A 13991-nucleotide genomic window follows, 5' to 3' on the forward strand; every position below is an offset into this window, starting at 1 on the left:
TAGACCCTTTCCATGTGCAAAGCAAAAAGGTGAAAACAAAAAAAGGATGGAAATTCAAGGAGAAAAAAAAGCTGTGTCCAGTATTTTGAGTCAGGGCATGGAGTCCTTCACGAGTATCACCACAGGAGATGGTGGGATGGTGGCCAGAGGCACAGAGCCTGACTCAGAGCTCCTCACCCACTGATTAGGACCCATTGCTCCTTGCTCGTTGCTGCCCAGCACACTGTTGTTCATGCTGTGAAGCAGGAGGGAAATTCAGCCTTTCATGGCTGAGAGATGGGGCAGGAGGAGAGGCAGCGTACACAGGTTCTGGGGGTGAAGGGCAGCACTTCCACAACTGCAGGAGAGAATGTACAGCCTGAGCTTGCCTTGGTCAGCATGAATGTCACCTTAGTTTGTGTACTGAATACCTAATGTAGGTGCAGAAAAAGGATACTAAAGCAGAGTTTTTCAAAAACACACTCATAGGAGAGCACCAGACACCAGGAGGTGAAGTTCAAAGGAAAGGGGCAGGTTCCCACCTGGTGCAAGCAGAATTCCCTTTCTCCAGAGAGAGACAGTAAATGCAGTTCATCCACTCTTTTCATAGACTGTTTTCTTACATTAAGAGCAGAAGATGACGAGAGCGTGTGTGCTGAGCTGCAGTAAAAATCCGTTCTTCAGCACCGTCCGGGTGCTGAGCCCAGCACAGCTGCTGGAGTGCCAGTGCCCTCTCCTGTTCAGTGTGCACCAGCGTCCCTGCTCATTCCACAGCATGTCTGCACGCCTTCAGAGGCTGGGGGAAGCATTCCCAGCCTGACATCCTTCTAACAGCTCATAAAAAATGGTATTTATAAGGTTAAGGGAAATGTGAAAATGCTGCAGAACTTCTGTGGACACTGTGTCCTCTTTGCTGCAGTCCAGAAGAGTTATCGCTTGCATCGGGCCATTTAGGAAGAAACAATCCCCAAACTATCCCATGTCATTATGTACAGCAGGTTTGCATCTTCTTTCCAGAGCACATCTTCAATGACATTCCATTTTACTCTGTGTGGCTGTAACTTGAACTCCAGCCACTGCCAAATGTATGCACAAAGTCAGAGGAGGAAATCAAAGCCAAAGGGAGCCATCAGGGGTCTGACATTGGGGTTTATCCTCCCACCCTACCTGGACAGTTTTCCAGACTTTTTACACTGTCATGTAATTACAACAGCACAGATTCATCCTCATTTTACCACAGTATTAAAAGCAGTGGTGCTGCTACAAAGTGTTTCCTAACAGCTCTCCTCTCAGCCCAAGGATTTCTGGAGGGGAGATGTGATGAAGTTTTCTGGTCTGATATTATTAACTACCCTAAAGCAGCTGAAGGAATTAAAAGACTGAGTAGCAAACCTTTTCACAATTGGAAAGTGGGAATATTCCCAGGGACACGGTCACTCAGATGCCTTAGAATTGTTATTGATGTGTCAACAGAGGGAACATTTTTTCCTCCTGAACCACCACTGCCTGGGGCCATGCTGTAACGTGGGAATTCCAGCCACTAGGTTACTACAATCAATGAAGGCCTCCAACTCCCATCCCTGAGAGAACTCACACTTAATGACACATGAGAACACAACTCTTAATGGCTTAAAATTAGGACAAAAAGAACCCAAGGCTCCTCAGAACAAACTCAGCTGAGCAAGGCTTCTGGCAAGAGCAGTGCCAACTGAGCAGTGAAGGCCCCCTGATCAAACAGGATTTCCTAGTTCCTGACCTGTCCTTGTAACCCCAGCAATTACCTTTTCTCCTGCCTCCCCTCAGTGCGACCGGGCTCACACAGTCTCATTTCCCCAGCAGCCAGGGCCACCCAATAGCTGAGGAAGGAGAGGCGTGACACACAAACTGTCTCAGCCCTACCCAGAGCACGTTAACCAGACTGACAGAGACAACCCTGATCAGCTGAACATATGGAGAGCAAAAAACACCCAAGTTTAGCAGGGTAGGAACATATTTAGCACATCTCAGCTTTAGGAAGCTTACAAGCATCCTTGTGCAGGAAGGAGGAGATCCTTGAGAGCCTGCTGGGCAGAGCACAACTTTGGTGGCACCACTGCCACCAGCACCAAGAGAAATTGCCCTACAGGGAGCCAGGGGTGGACAGTACCTCCTGGCAAAGTCAGTCTCTCCTCCTGGGGATGCTGGGCCATCTGAAAGCTAAATTGCTCCAACTGGAGCAATACCATTTTGACCAACTGAAACCCAGGGCTCAGGTGAGCTGGCACAAACAGCTCATCCTGTAAAGTGACTCTTGTGCCCCTCTCACTGTCTCAGTTATTCTCACCAGCACCAGCATGAACCAGCAATGGATGACAAGAGCAGGGCCTCTGTGATCATAGGTGGGCAACCTGACGTGATGTGTTATTTCTTATATTTCCTCTATGTTTTTCTCCAAGTAAAATAAACAAGGTCAGACAAAATTTCATACTAAAACATTACCTAGGATGTTGGTGGCACTACACTTATACAGTATCCCTCACTTGAAAAGGTGTACTAACCTATACAGTAGCTTAAATTAATTCTGCTTTGTGTTCTGGCAGGCAGATACAACAAATACAGCTGCTCTGTTATCAGCTGCCAAGTCTCCTGCTACTAGCCTTCTATAAACCTGTTTGCTGGCAGCTCCTACTTGGAGCAGAGACCTGGTGTGGTGTTCACAGGGGTCACAGAAGAGCAAGGCCACACTGCAGCCACAGGGTGCTGCCAGGGTAACACCACAGAGCCCTGCTCCAGCCAAAGAGCGAAGCTCAGAGCACCCATGCAAAGGCCTTGATGGTTACACCCAGGGGTTACCCACAGCTCCTCACATGCAGATTTGGACATCTCTAACTTCTCTTTTCTGCAACTTAGTTCTATGAAAGAAAACTAATCTGTCCCAGTTTGGATGCTCACACAAAACCCATCAGTATACCAGGGTTTTTCCAATGATGATTTTGGGTTTTGTCAGTTCTTTACATAACATATGCTCACACTGCAATAATTAGGACCAGATCTGGAACTTGCTGAAAGCCAGCTGGGAAATGGGGATTTATCCAAGAACAAGTTTTGGGACTGTTACAAAAGAAGGGGGATGTTGCACCAAAGTAAACAGAAGTTTAGAAGGTACTAAAGGTGTTTTGACACCACAAACTGTATTGCTTGGAGTCTAAAATGAGTTTATGCAATGACTTGTGGCTGTTACTCCAGACTCCCAGTTTATAGGAGCCCTACTACACCACTTTAAGGAAAAGCCCACCAAGGCACTTCCACATTCACCATCTGTGGATGCCAGACAGACATGCAAGCAGGAAGCAGTGCCCCATATTTCTGAGAAAATCAATCCCAGAGTGAAATATGAAGGGGAAGCCATACATCTAGGAGCCTACCTGTATTGAAATGCACCTTCACCAGGCCAATGATGGCCAGTTTCAGGCCAATTTCATCGGTAAAATCATCTCCTTTATGTCAAAACCATCAGGTTTGGGGTCTTCTGGCCTGAAGCAGCAGCAGCTGAGCTGGAGTTTCCTGGAGCTGGTTCATGTGCTGCAGGTGTGGGTATCCCCTCCTGCTGCAGGGCCCCAGCCAGGGTTAACCCCGGCGAGGATGGAGCCATCCTTAGGGAGGTGACACACACCATGTGGGCATGTCCTCTGCAGCTGAGACTCCTGCTGTGGCTCCACATGAGAGAGTGCAGAGCAAATTCAGCACAGGCTGTGTGGCAAATCCACCCCACAACTCTCCTCTGAGCTCTGCATGGCTGCTGAGAGAGCCTGCTGGAGGTTTCCTTTCTGCAGGACACAAACATTAATTAATCAATTACCCTAAAGCTACTTATGGCACTAAAGGTCTCTCCTGAAATCTCTAGTTACATTTGATGCCTGTACCTAGCAAGTTGCTTTTCTCTCTGCTGATATTCAGTGGATTTCTTCCATCTCCTCTGTAAGAAGCTTCGAAGTCCATGTGCTCAGGGCAAATTTAGGCAATAATTACCCCTGTGAAATGGCACCCACACAGGAGAGGGACTTGTTGAGGTACAGTGTCATCACTGCAGCAACAACACCATTCCTCACAGTCCCCAGCCAGAAAGCCTCCTCAGTAAAGCACTCACTTCTCTTGTTTTGTGGCCCAAAAGCATCACTTCAAAGTATAACTCTATAAATAAAGATACAATGTATAATACTTGTGATAACCAAATTGCCTTCATAACAAATTGCCAGCAGCCTCTGTAATTTCTAAAGAAGAGATTCTACTCAAAAGTAGAAAGCATTTAATTGCACTCTGAGTCACTGATGGATTTCAGTCTGTCTGTACTTAAACTGAGTAGTTATCTCCAATAGCTACATCCATATTAACAAATAAGAAAAAAAGGTCAAGTGCCAAGCACACTGAAATCAATACAGCTTTAAATGTACTCATTTGAGATGAATCTAAAACCCTCACACATTAAAAAGTGCCAGCTCAACATTTTTCTAGGAACTGAATCACCTTCCTGCCAGCCCCACCTGCAAAGAGTGCTTCAGAGAGGGGAAAAATGTCCAAGAAGCCTTAAAAAATGGGAAAAAAACTCAGGGTGTCAACAACGAGTAATTTCTACCATGTACTTCCAAAGGTAAGGGAAAAACAGAGGCTACCTAAAAGAAAATTCAGGGAACTACCCACTGAAGGGCTCCTTGGTGTGCAATCTTCTGCTTTCTTTCAAAGGCAAGAATATTTTCTTTCAACTTCACATAACTTGAAAACATGAAAAAAAAAACAAAACAAACCAAAAACAACAACAACAAAAGAAAAACCAACAGTGTAGCAAGTTAGTTAAGTAAATACTGGCATTTACTAATATTTATTGATTGTAAGTAAATAGCGAGTCCCAAAGTCTTGGTGTAAAACCAAGTAGATCTAAATCTGCCCCACTGCATGCAGCACTACAAGCCACAGATGTGTTCACTCCAATACTATTTTGCATGTTTCAAGTCATGTCTCCACTCCTGAGCACACTCTAAGGTTTGATCAACCCTACACCTACATCAAAAGAGCAAAAGGTTGTAGTAGCTGTGTAAAGAATTGATTTGTAAGAAATGGAGTAGGGAAAGTCACTTGCATGGACTAATAACTTTATAAGGCTTCCCAAAAGAACTTGTCAAACCATTTGAAATTACATATCTTCTAGTATCTCATCCACAGTTCATTCTGCAGCCACAGCACATGAAAAATACATCAGAATCTGTGCTCTAAGTTGCTGAAATTCATCAGAATCAATAGGAAACCTGAAACAAAGCATAGCTCCCATCCAGATGAAAACACCTAATTCCTGCTGGCCCTTTGGTGATCTTTGTCTCACAACTGTACACTATGGGCTATACAGATCATTTCAACACAGACTTATTTGAAGCAATGAAAAAATTAGAGGATGTGAGGAAAGGGAAGAATGACAGAAAAGGCGAGGTATTGCTGAGTGAAGGCAGAGTAGGGAGGTACCACAGGGGGGCACAAGGGGGAAACGAGTTGCCAGAAAAAGATACAGATCCACGGCCTTGGTTCTACTTTCATAAATGGTTAAAAATAAAAGTTAAAAAAATGTACTTGCTTCTTTGTAGCAGCCGTGTCTCCTGTTCTGAAGTCCACATGCTTGTCAAAGGCCATTCCTCCGATCAGGAGGGTCACAATAATGCAGCTGTGGTATTGATCTGCATTACTCGGTGCCTGGTTCATCCATACCAAAGGGTGGCACACAGCCCTGGCAGCCCCTCACCTGGCTCCAGGACAGACAGGAGGGATTTCACACTGTATGTAAATTTATTTAACCAGGAATTTGAGCTCAGAGCTTCACCTCACCAAGGTAAGCTCAGAGGAAACCCACGTGGTGTCAGCGCACTCAGACTCCAGTTTGCTGCAGAAAAGTGAGTCCTGTTTCCGGGGCTTCACAAACATGGAGTCTGTGGAAATAGTCTGTAAAATGGGATTTCAGCTACACCTGAGCTGGAACTATTAAAAAAAAATTCTTTTTACTTTGAAGTCCTTGATGCAGGACCAGAGCCATTAGTGCAGATTCAAGCTTGGGAATAATTTTGGTTTGAACTAAACACCTGTTCCCTCCCTGTGTCCCTCTGGCTGGGCAGGAGCCAGCCTGGCTTTGGCTCACATTTTAAGTGTGTGTAAAAACTTCTTGGATTGGCAGACAAGACCTGTTTAACACAAAAACAAAGGTGGCAGTAGGGCCTAGGTGGAACACATGCCACAAGTTTACTCCAGAGGGGCTTCAGCTGAGAGTCACCAGAGCTGTCTCTGACCCCTTCCACACACCCTGACACTCTACACAGGGACCTGTAAACACCAGCCAAGACAACCTGCCCAGCCAGGGGCAAGAGCCTGGTGCGAGCCCAGGGCCCCTCGCCAGCTCCGGTGGCTCTGGCAACACTGGGGAGCTCATGGCAATGCCAGAAACTAAATCCCCATGTCCCCATCACCCCACTGACACCTCAGAACAGTGCTCCTCTTCAGTTGTTTATGCAGCTTTTTCCTTGGAATAATATGTTGGAGTGAGGTGGTGTGTCTGTGTTCGACCCCCAAACGTGGCTCAGCCCTGGCAGCTGCGGTGGGCCATGGCCTGGCTGTCCATGGGCCCTGGCCTGGCTGCCATGAGCCCTTCAGGAGAAAACCCTGCAGAGCAGGCTGTGGACAGTGTGATAAGGCCGTGGATGGTGCGATAAGGCCATGGACAGGGCGATAAGGCTGTGGCTGCCCGTGGCCAGCACTGAGGCTCTGCTGGCTTACACCCTAGATGGCAGCAGCAGCCAAGCAATGGGCTGGGAAACCCAAAACTGCCCATGCCTGATGAGGTTTCACAGTCACATAAATCCCATCTGAAGGCCTCCATCTAAAAAGAAATTCTTCTGGACACCTGAACAAAAGGAGCATGATGTGAACATGGAGCGTTTCTGGAGGCTGGGAACCGAGGTGTCGGCTCCCTTCACACCAGCAAGGCCAGAGCCAGGTCTGCCAGGCAGCCTGCAAAGATCACAGGGACAGTCTGCTCCTTTCTGTCACCAACACGCTCTTCTGGTGCAGTAATGGCAATAAACCTTCTGTGAAGGGGTAACTGGGAGGGCTGAATCACTGGGGAGGGATGACACCCTTAACATGGGGAAACCTTGGCCTATTTTGCTGTGTAATCCTTCCTAAGTCATGTCCACACCTTAAAATAACTGTCTTTGTCTCAGTACCAGTGCACCTCTTGCCCAGCTCCCTGATTGTTCCTCGATACCCAGACAAGGAGACAGCCACAGTCCAAGAGCTCAGATCTGGCAGTGGCACAGGGCATGCGGGGGGAGATGGCTGCGTGGGACAGTGCTGGACAGCAGAAGCTGCAGAGACAGGCCCATTACATCCACCCAGCAGCAGTGGACACACACCCTGTCAGGACTTTTCCAGGCCCACAGGGTAGCAGGCAATGCTGGTGCCATTCCCCTGCTGACACACAGGACAGGCACTGCACAGCATTCGCTTCACTCTGCAAGGTGTCAGGGAACTTCAGAGAATCCAGGGAAGCCAGCTCACAACAGACTCTTCTCTCCCTGTCCATGCTGGCCCAGCCTCTGCTCTCCAATGCTCTTGCAAACTCTGCAGTACTGCAGTCAGGGCTGCAGTGAACTCCTGGGAGTTCACTCTATTCCACCCCTCATTCTGAAGAAACGTTAGTATTTTAGCATCAATAACTATTGATTTTCATTTTCCTTCTTGCATTTCTTCAGCACGTCCTGTATGGAAACAAACTTGAGAGAGAAGAAAAGAGAGCAAATAATGTTGTTTAATTTGCAGTGTACTACCAGCTTCATGATGTGAAATGCTAAGGCTGGACTTTGCCACATGGATTAAGTTCCACTGTGGCAGATAACGGACACAATACAGCTACAAATGAAAAGCAGAATGAGATACAAGTAGCAGAAGTGGGAAAGCATCACTCCATCCACTGCCTCATGCATCTCCCTGCAGTAACCCAGGCACCAGCCTGAGCCCCACCTCGCTGGGCTGGGCTGGGCAGTGCCACAGGTTGTAGCAGATCACCTGAGAAGCATCTTGGCCACCTTGTCACCCATTTTACTCCTTTCTGAAAGAGTTAACTTTGGGCTAGGTATTCAAGGGTTACTCTTGTATAATAAAGTCATGATTATGGAGATTACACCAGCTCTACTGACATATTTGAAAGTTTAAACACAAGAAACACACAGGATTAACAAAAAGTGACAGTTTCTGCTCCAAGGGCCTGCAAAGTTCCCTTCAGCCACTGAGAAAGTAGGCAAAGCAGGCTGTCAAGATGGATTTTGATCTTTATAAAGGCAAGATGACAGCACACTGCACTTCTAAGGATACAAATACAGCTAGTAAATTCAAGATTTTCTGTTGCATAGTTCATCTGATAATCTTAGGAGTTCATCAGCTATAAAAAGCATTGATTCCTCACCAGTCACAGGAGCAGGCAAAGGCACTGTTAGGAAGCAAACCCACAGGGGAGGGATGCAGCCCTGCCATCACACAGGGCAGAGCATCTCTTGGCACAACCTGCTGGATGCCACATTCCAAAGAAAATCTGGGCTAAAACACAAGAAGCAAAACTCCAGACCCTGGGAGAGCCAGGACTCATTCCCCACACCTCAGGCTGCCCATGCCACCTTGCCTTTTCTCTTCCTGCTAATATGGGGACAAATGCTGCTTTTTAAAAATATTTAGGCAGTAGCTGGATCACTGCCACATTATGGGCACGCTCCAGGGTGAGACTCCCAAAAAAACCATGTGGGGCTCCACCACCACATGGGACTTAGGGACATGAGATCTCTGTAAGCTTTGAGAGGATTCTCTCTTCCCCTCTCTACCTGCACCCTGCAAAGATCAGTGAGCTGCAGCACAGCCACTGCTGGGAGGTTCACTCCTCCTCTTTCCTGTGAGGCTCCAGCATGGGAAGAAGTTCCTCCAATTCCTTCCCAAGCAGTGGAAATTGGCATGGCTCCATAAAGCAGCTGAAGATCTGGCTCCACTTGATAGCAGTTTTATCTGAGATCATGATGAGCTTGACTAGAGGGTGCCAGCTGGATTGCTCTGGGGAACCATATTTAGAGATAACACTTGAAAGGGCAAGTTCAAGGTGATGGACCCTGGTGGCCCTTTTTTGCATTCCTTCAAGAAATCCTTGTTCACACCTACTCGAGTGCTTGCCAGGCAGGTTGGAAAGGCAGCAGATGAGAGCTCCTGGTGCTTTGTGCTTTTTCCAGCCTCCTGGCAGGAGCACTGCTGCCATCTTGCCCTGCACCACAGGCCATGGACAGCTGACACGTAGCTGCACATTCTTCAGACCAAACCTTCCTTTTTGTGGTCAGAGCAGTTTGGGTTTTTTTCTCAGAGCAATGAGATTCTCAGCACAGCAACAGCATATCACCACTTTTTAGATCCTCTGAGCACAGTACTTGTTACTTGACTCTGGGCATTTTGTTTCACAAAGAAACAAATCATTGGCAAGAATCACCTGAGGAATTATTTTTGTTTGCTGAAGGACTGGTTTTCAAAGGGGTAAAGGGACTAGGCATAGCAGCTAAATAATCCCAAGAGCTCTTTGCATTGCTTTAAAAAACTTGGGAGATATTTTAAAGCATCAGCATCACTCCCATGAAATCCCCTGTGACACAAACAGGGATGTCTCCACTGAGCTTAAACCATGAACCAAAGCCATAGGCTTAAAAAAGGAGAAAGGAGTCCACTCCATCATGGCTTTATTTGGGAACTTAGGCTACTCGGCTTTCTGTAGCTCTGTGTAATACTGCACGTGGACCATTGTAAAAATGACTTTTTGAAGTCACCCAAGCCATCCATTGGCCACTACAGCCAATGCTTAACCAGGGCCAGCAGGAGTACAAACCTGCCCCAGTCTAAGCCCAGAGCTGTTGCAGCTGAGGGCAGTGAGAGCCCACAGAAAATTCCCTTCACCTTCCAATGCTCCTGTACCACCTCTTGCACATCACTTACTCCTTCAATTTTTCAGCATCTCCTGCTGACCATCTGTGCATCACCTTGGCTCACTCAGGTGCTGGAACAACTTCAAATAAGCTGAATTTCTGGAGATCTTAGGCTGAAACAGAATAACTAATCCGGGTTCTATTTTTCAGGCAATATCTCAGGTTTAAATTGCAAAACAATTTCAAGAAGCCAACACCCCATTTGGTGCTTTTCTGAGACACTGTCCAGTAAGTAGAAAGTTTTAGACCTTTATAACAGGTGTAAGGTCATGGTTAGGGTCATAGAAGAAACAGACATAACAACAGTTAGAGCCTTAACTGATTATGTATCTAATCTTCACTGTTCTGCCCTTTCCCCTGTACCAAATCACATCAGAACACACTGTAACAGAATCCAACATATACAACCTTTCACTCCCCAGTTCACCGGATTAGTTACCAACCTGCCAGATCATTAATGAGGGGACTTGGCCTCAATACAGAACCACTTCGGGACTTCTAACTGTGTATCAGCCCTTAGCAAATGGCATTTTTATGCCTTTATCAGAACCAGGCTCTGGCAGATGTTCTCCTTCCTTTGGAGGTGATGCTTCCATCAGGTGACACAAATTCCCAGGACACACCAGCATGTTCACAGTCCAGCCCAAATCCACCCAGTTACTTCAAAGCTCATGAAATGTGCAAGATGGAGACTTGTGCAAGAAATCCACTGAGTCAAATTTGGGGTTGGTTTCTGCTTTGAAGCTTAGGAGTAGCAATTTTGATGACAACCTTTAAGTTTCCAGAGGAGCACGTGCCTCATAGGAAAGGAAAATTCCTCTATTCTTGTCAGGGGTCAGTGTCTTTGAGCAGCAGGCATGGCTTGGCAGCAAGGACAGCAGTGCCTTTTACTCCCTCACAGAGAGAACTATGTTGAAAAGGTCAGGACAGAGCAAATCCTAGACTAATTCAGGTGGAAAGGGAGCCTGGGAGGTTACCTGCTGCAATCTCTGCTCAAAGCAGGTCCAAGAACAGGATGGAGTCTGCAGTATCTCCAGGGGTGGAAGCCCTACAACCTGCGGGCAATCCAAGATTATGTTAATTTGATAAAACCACCACAAATGATGTACAAGCACTTACCAGAAACACCTGGACCAGCAGACGGACTGTGCTCAGCACAGGGAGAAGCCTTCTGGGTATGGTCACACACAGGAGGAAGAAAACCAGATGCAGACAAGGCTTGTGGGTCGTGCTTCAGGAAAGATCAAGCCAACCTGGAAAATTCCTCTGAGGGAACTCTTAGGCCTTGTGTTGAAAGTATTAAAGACCCAGCTGTTGGGATTTAAATGTGTTGAACCCATTTTTCTGCAAAATTCTACACAGGACAGATGAACGGCTCATATTTTGGGATATGCATCTAGGCCTAAGGAATTCTGAATTTTGGCAAGACTACATCAGAAGCTGTTACACAGCAAGCAGATGCAGACAAATCAGGTTTTAATTAATAATCTCAGACTCCAAATGAGTTGCATCCCTGTACTGTCATCTGGAAGCACACAAGCCTCCGCAGCTACAACATTCAGAGCATCTTCAGCAGATTCCTGCTCTGAAAACTGCAATCACTTAAATCAAAGACTTTAAAATTCATTTTAGCAGCAAGACACGCATCTTGAGTGACTCACATTAAGGACAACAGTTTCTCCAGGGAGAGGAAAAAAGCCTGCCTACCCCATGGGAGATCACAGATGCTCTTTCACAGGAAGTAATTTAAATGTAGCCAGGAAAAAACAGGTTTCACTGAGGGAGCTTTTTCAGCAGAAAAGCTTAGAGATAAAAGCAAAAATACAAATTATAGTTCCCTCAGTAGAATAAACAGTTGGATTACTGGCTGGGCATTCAATGCAAGTCTCTAGAAGATGGTCCCCCTCAGCTGAGAAGTTCACTCACCTCTAAGCACAAATCATGCATTTCTTTTTGTTGGGGCTTTCAGAGACAATAGGAAAACACTTTTGTTGAAGACAACATTAGTTATCTTTAGCTGTCTTTATGAAATAGATATGGCAATATCACCCTTTCAAACTTATGGTGAAGGTCTCTCCCAAGAGCTTTGAAATTTGAAATATATTCAAAAAAGCACAGTAGGTATTTTTTAAGAACAGCCATAAGACTGGCCTAAAGCATTCAGAAGATGCAGAGATTTTTGTGGTTTGAAAGTGATCTAGAGACCATCACTTTGCAGAGAGGGAACACTAGAGACTTGAGTTATTAACTATATGAGATCAACTAACTACTCTGCTAAACAACAGAACTTGATATTTTCTCCCCATCTTGATCTTCCATACCCCATTATAGACGGTACTTAAGGAATTTTTAAACAGCAATATAAAAATGGAAATGCCCAGGAAAGTAACAAACTCTAACCTCTGGAGCAGGCAGCACTGGCCTGTTCTGTGAGCACAGGTACACAGGGCTGCATGGGCAAGAGCTGGACGTGGCCCTCTCAGAACTCCAGCAGAAACAGAACAAGGTTCTGAGCATACCTGGTTTAAACACAAACATTTTGTATCCTCTGCTTCAACGTTTTGTAAAAAACACACCAGGAGTTCAAAATACCAAAAAAAAAATGTTCCTATGGCTTGAGTTTCAGAGCTGCAAAAACACCTTGAGTTTTTCTGACTAAGATGCAAAGTTGTTACACCACGACAACACCAGCAGGGACCGTAGGATTCCCCTTCACGCATAGCTTGCTGTTCTATAGCACCCAGAGTCAGCTTCACCTTAAAACTTAAAATAAATCTGACAGAAAAATGGTGAGATATTACAAAGCATGATTAAGACTGGTCTTATATGCTGTTTTAGCCAGTTGAACAATGCATTTAATACTGAACTTTAAGATTTTCTACAAGGCAGTGTCAGCCCACTGGGCTCACAGCAGATTCCAAGGATATCCTAGTACCTTGTGCACTCCCCGCCACATCCCATCGTGGCCAACAAAAAGACAGTCCTGGTGTTCCATAACCCCAGTAACTGCTGGAACAGCAGCACCACCGACCAAAGCCACATGGGAAACGCTGCAATCTCACTACCCACTGAGAAACTCGTGGCTTCCATCGCTTTCATAAAAACCCCCAGAGCCAGGTGGTGCTTCCCTCCTACACAGAAGGGAATCTGGTTGGTTTACTCACTACAGCTCACGTGCATTGTCCTTTGGAGACAGTCTGAGAGGGGCCCAGTGGGACCCATGCAGCAGAAAGCACCAGTGTTGACTCAGGGCTCTGAGGGAATTCCCCAGGCTCCATCTATCCCAGGAGTCCCATGCACAGACAAGGAGTGCCAGGGCCCTCCTCCTGACTGCACAACCAGAGGCTCTGGAATGAGCAGCCCACGGGGCATTGCGGCCACCCCACACAACCACATCAGCCCCACCTGATGCAGAGAACCCAACAAAACACATCAGGCATGCATTCCTCATTGCTGCCAAAGGATTACTTAGCTCTAGGCTAATAACTGAAAGATGCTGGGTTTTAGAAGCCATTTAAGAATCTTTCTAAATTCCTGCTGAACATTTCAGTGGCTAAGTAAGTGAAAAAATGGTAACATGAATTTAAAAGATACTTTTTTAACTTGAAAGCGCCTATGAAATAAAGCTTTCCTTCATAATGGAATTCTAAAACCTGCTGATAAAGAAAGTGGAAAATAGTTTGCAGGTTTAGGGGCAACCACAAGAAGCAGGAAATGCTGCTAATTAAAGCACCTGATTTCACTTAAGTCCAAAGAGTCTGTTGCAAAAGACTGAAAGCTCTACTATTGAAGTCAACACCACTTAACTTCCTAACCTATGCCACTTAAATCTCTTTAAGATGTTTTTTTGAAGTATTAGTGATGTTGAAGTCTGCAGAACATCTTGTGCAAATGTAGTACACCCCAATTTTTTGTACCTTCATTAGTCCAAAAGGGACAAAAGAAAAACCTGTGTGTATGCTACACCAAACAGCTACCAGCAAATTGCATTCAAGG

This window comes from Corvus cornix, chromosome 14 (assembly GCF_000738735.6).
Source record: "Corvus cornix cornix isolate S_Up_H32 chromosome 14, ASM73873v5, whole genome shotgun sequence".
Lineage (NCBI taxonomy): Eukaryota > Metazoa > Chordata > Aves > Passeriformes > Corvidae > Corvus > Corvus cornix.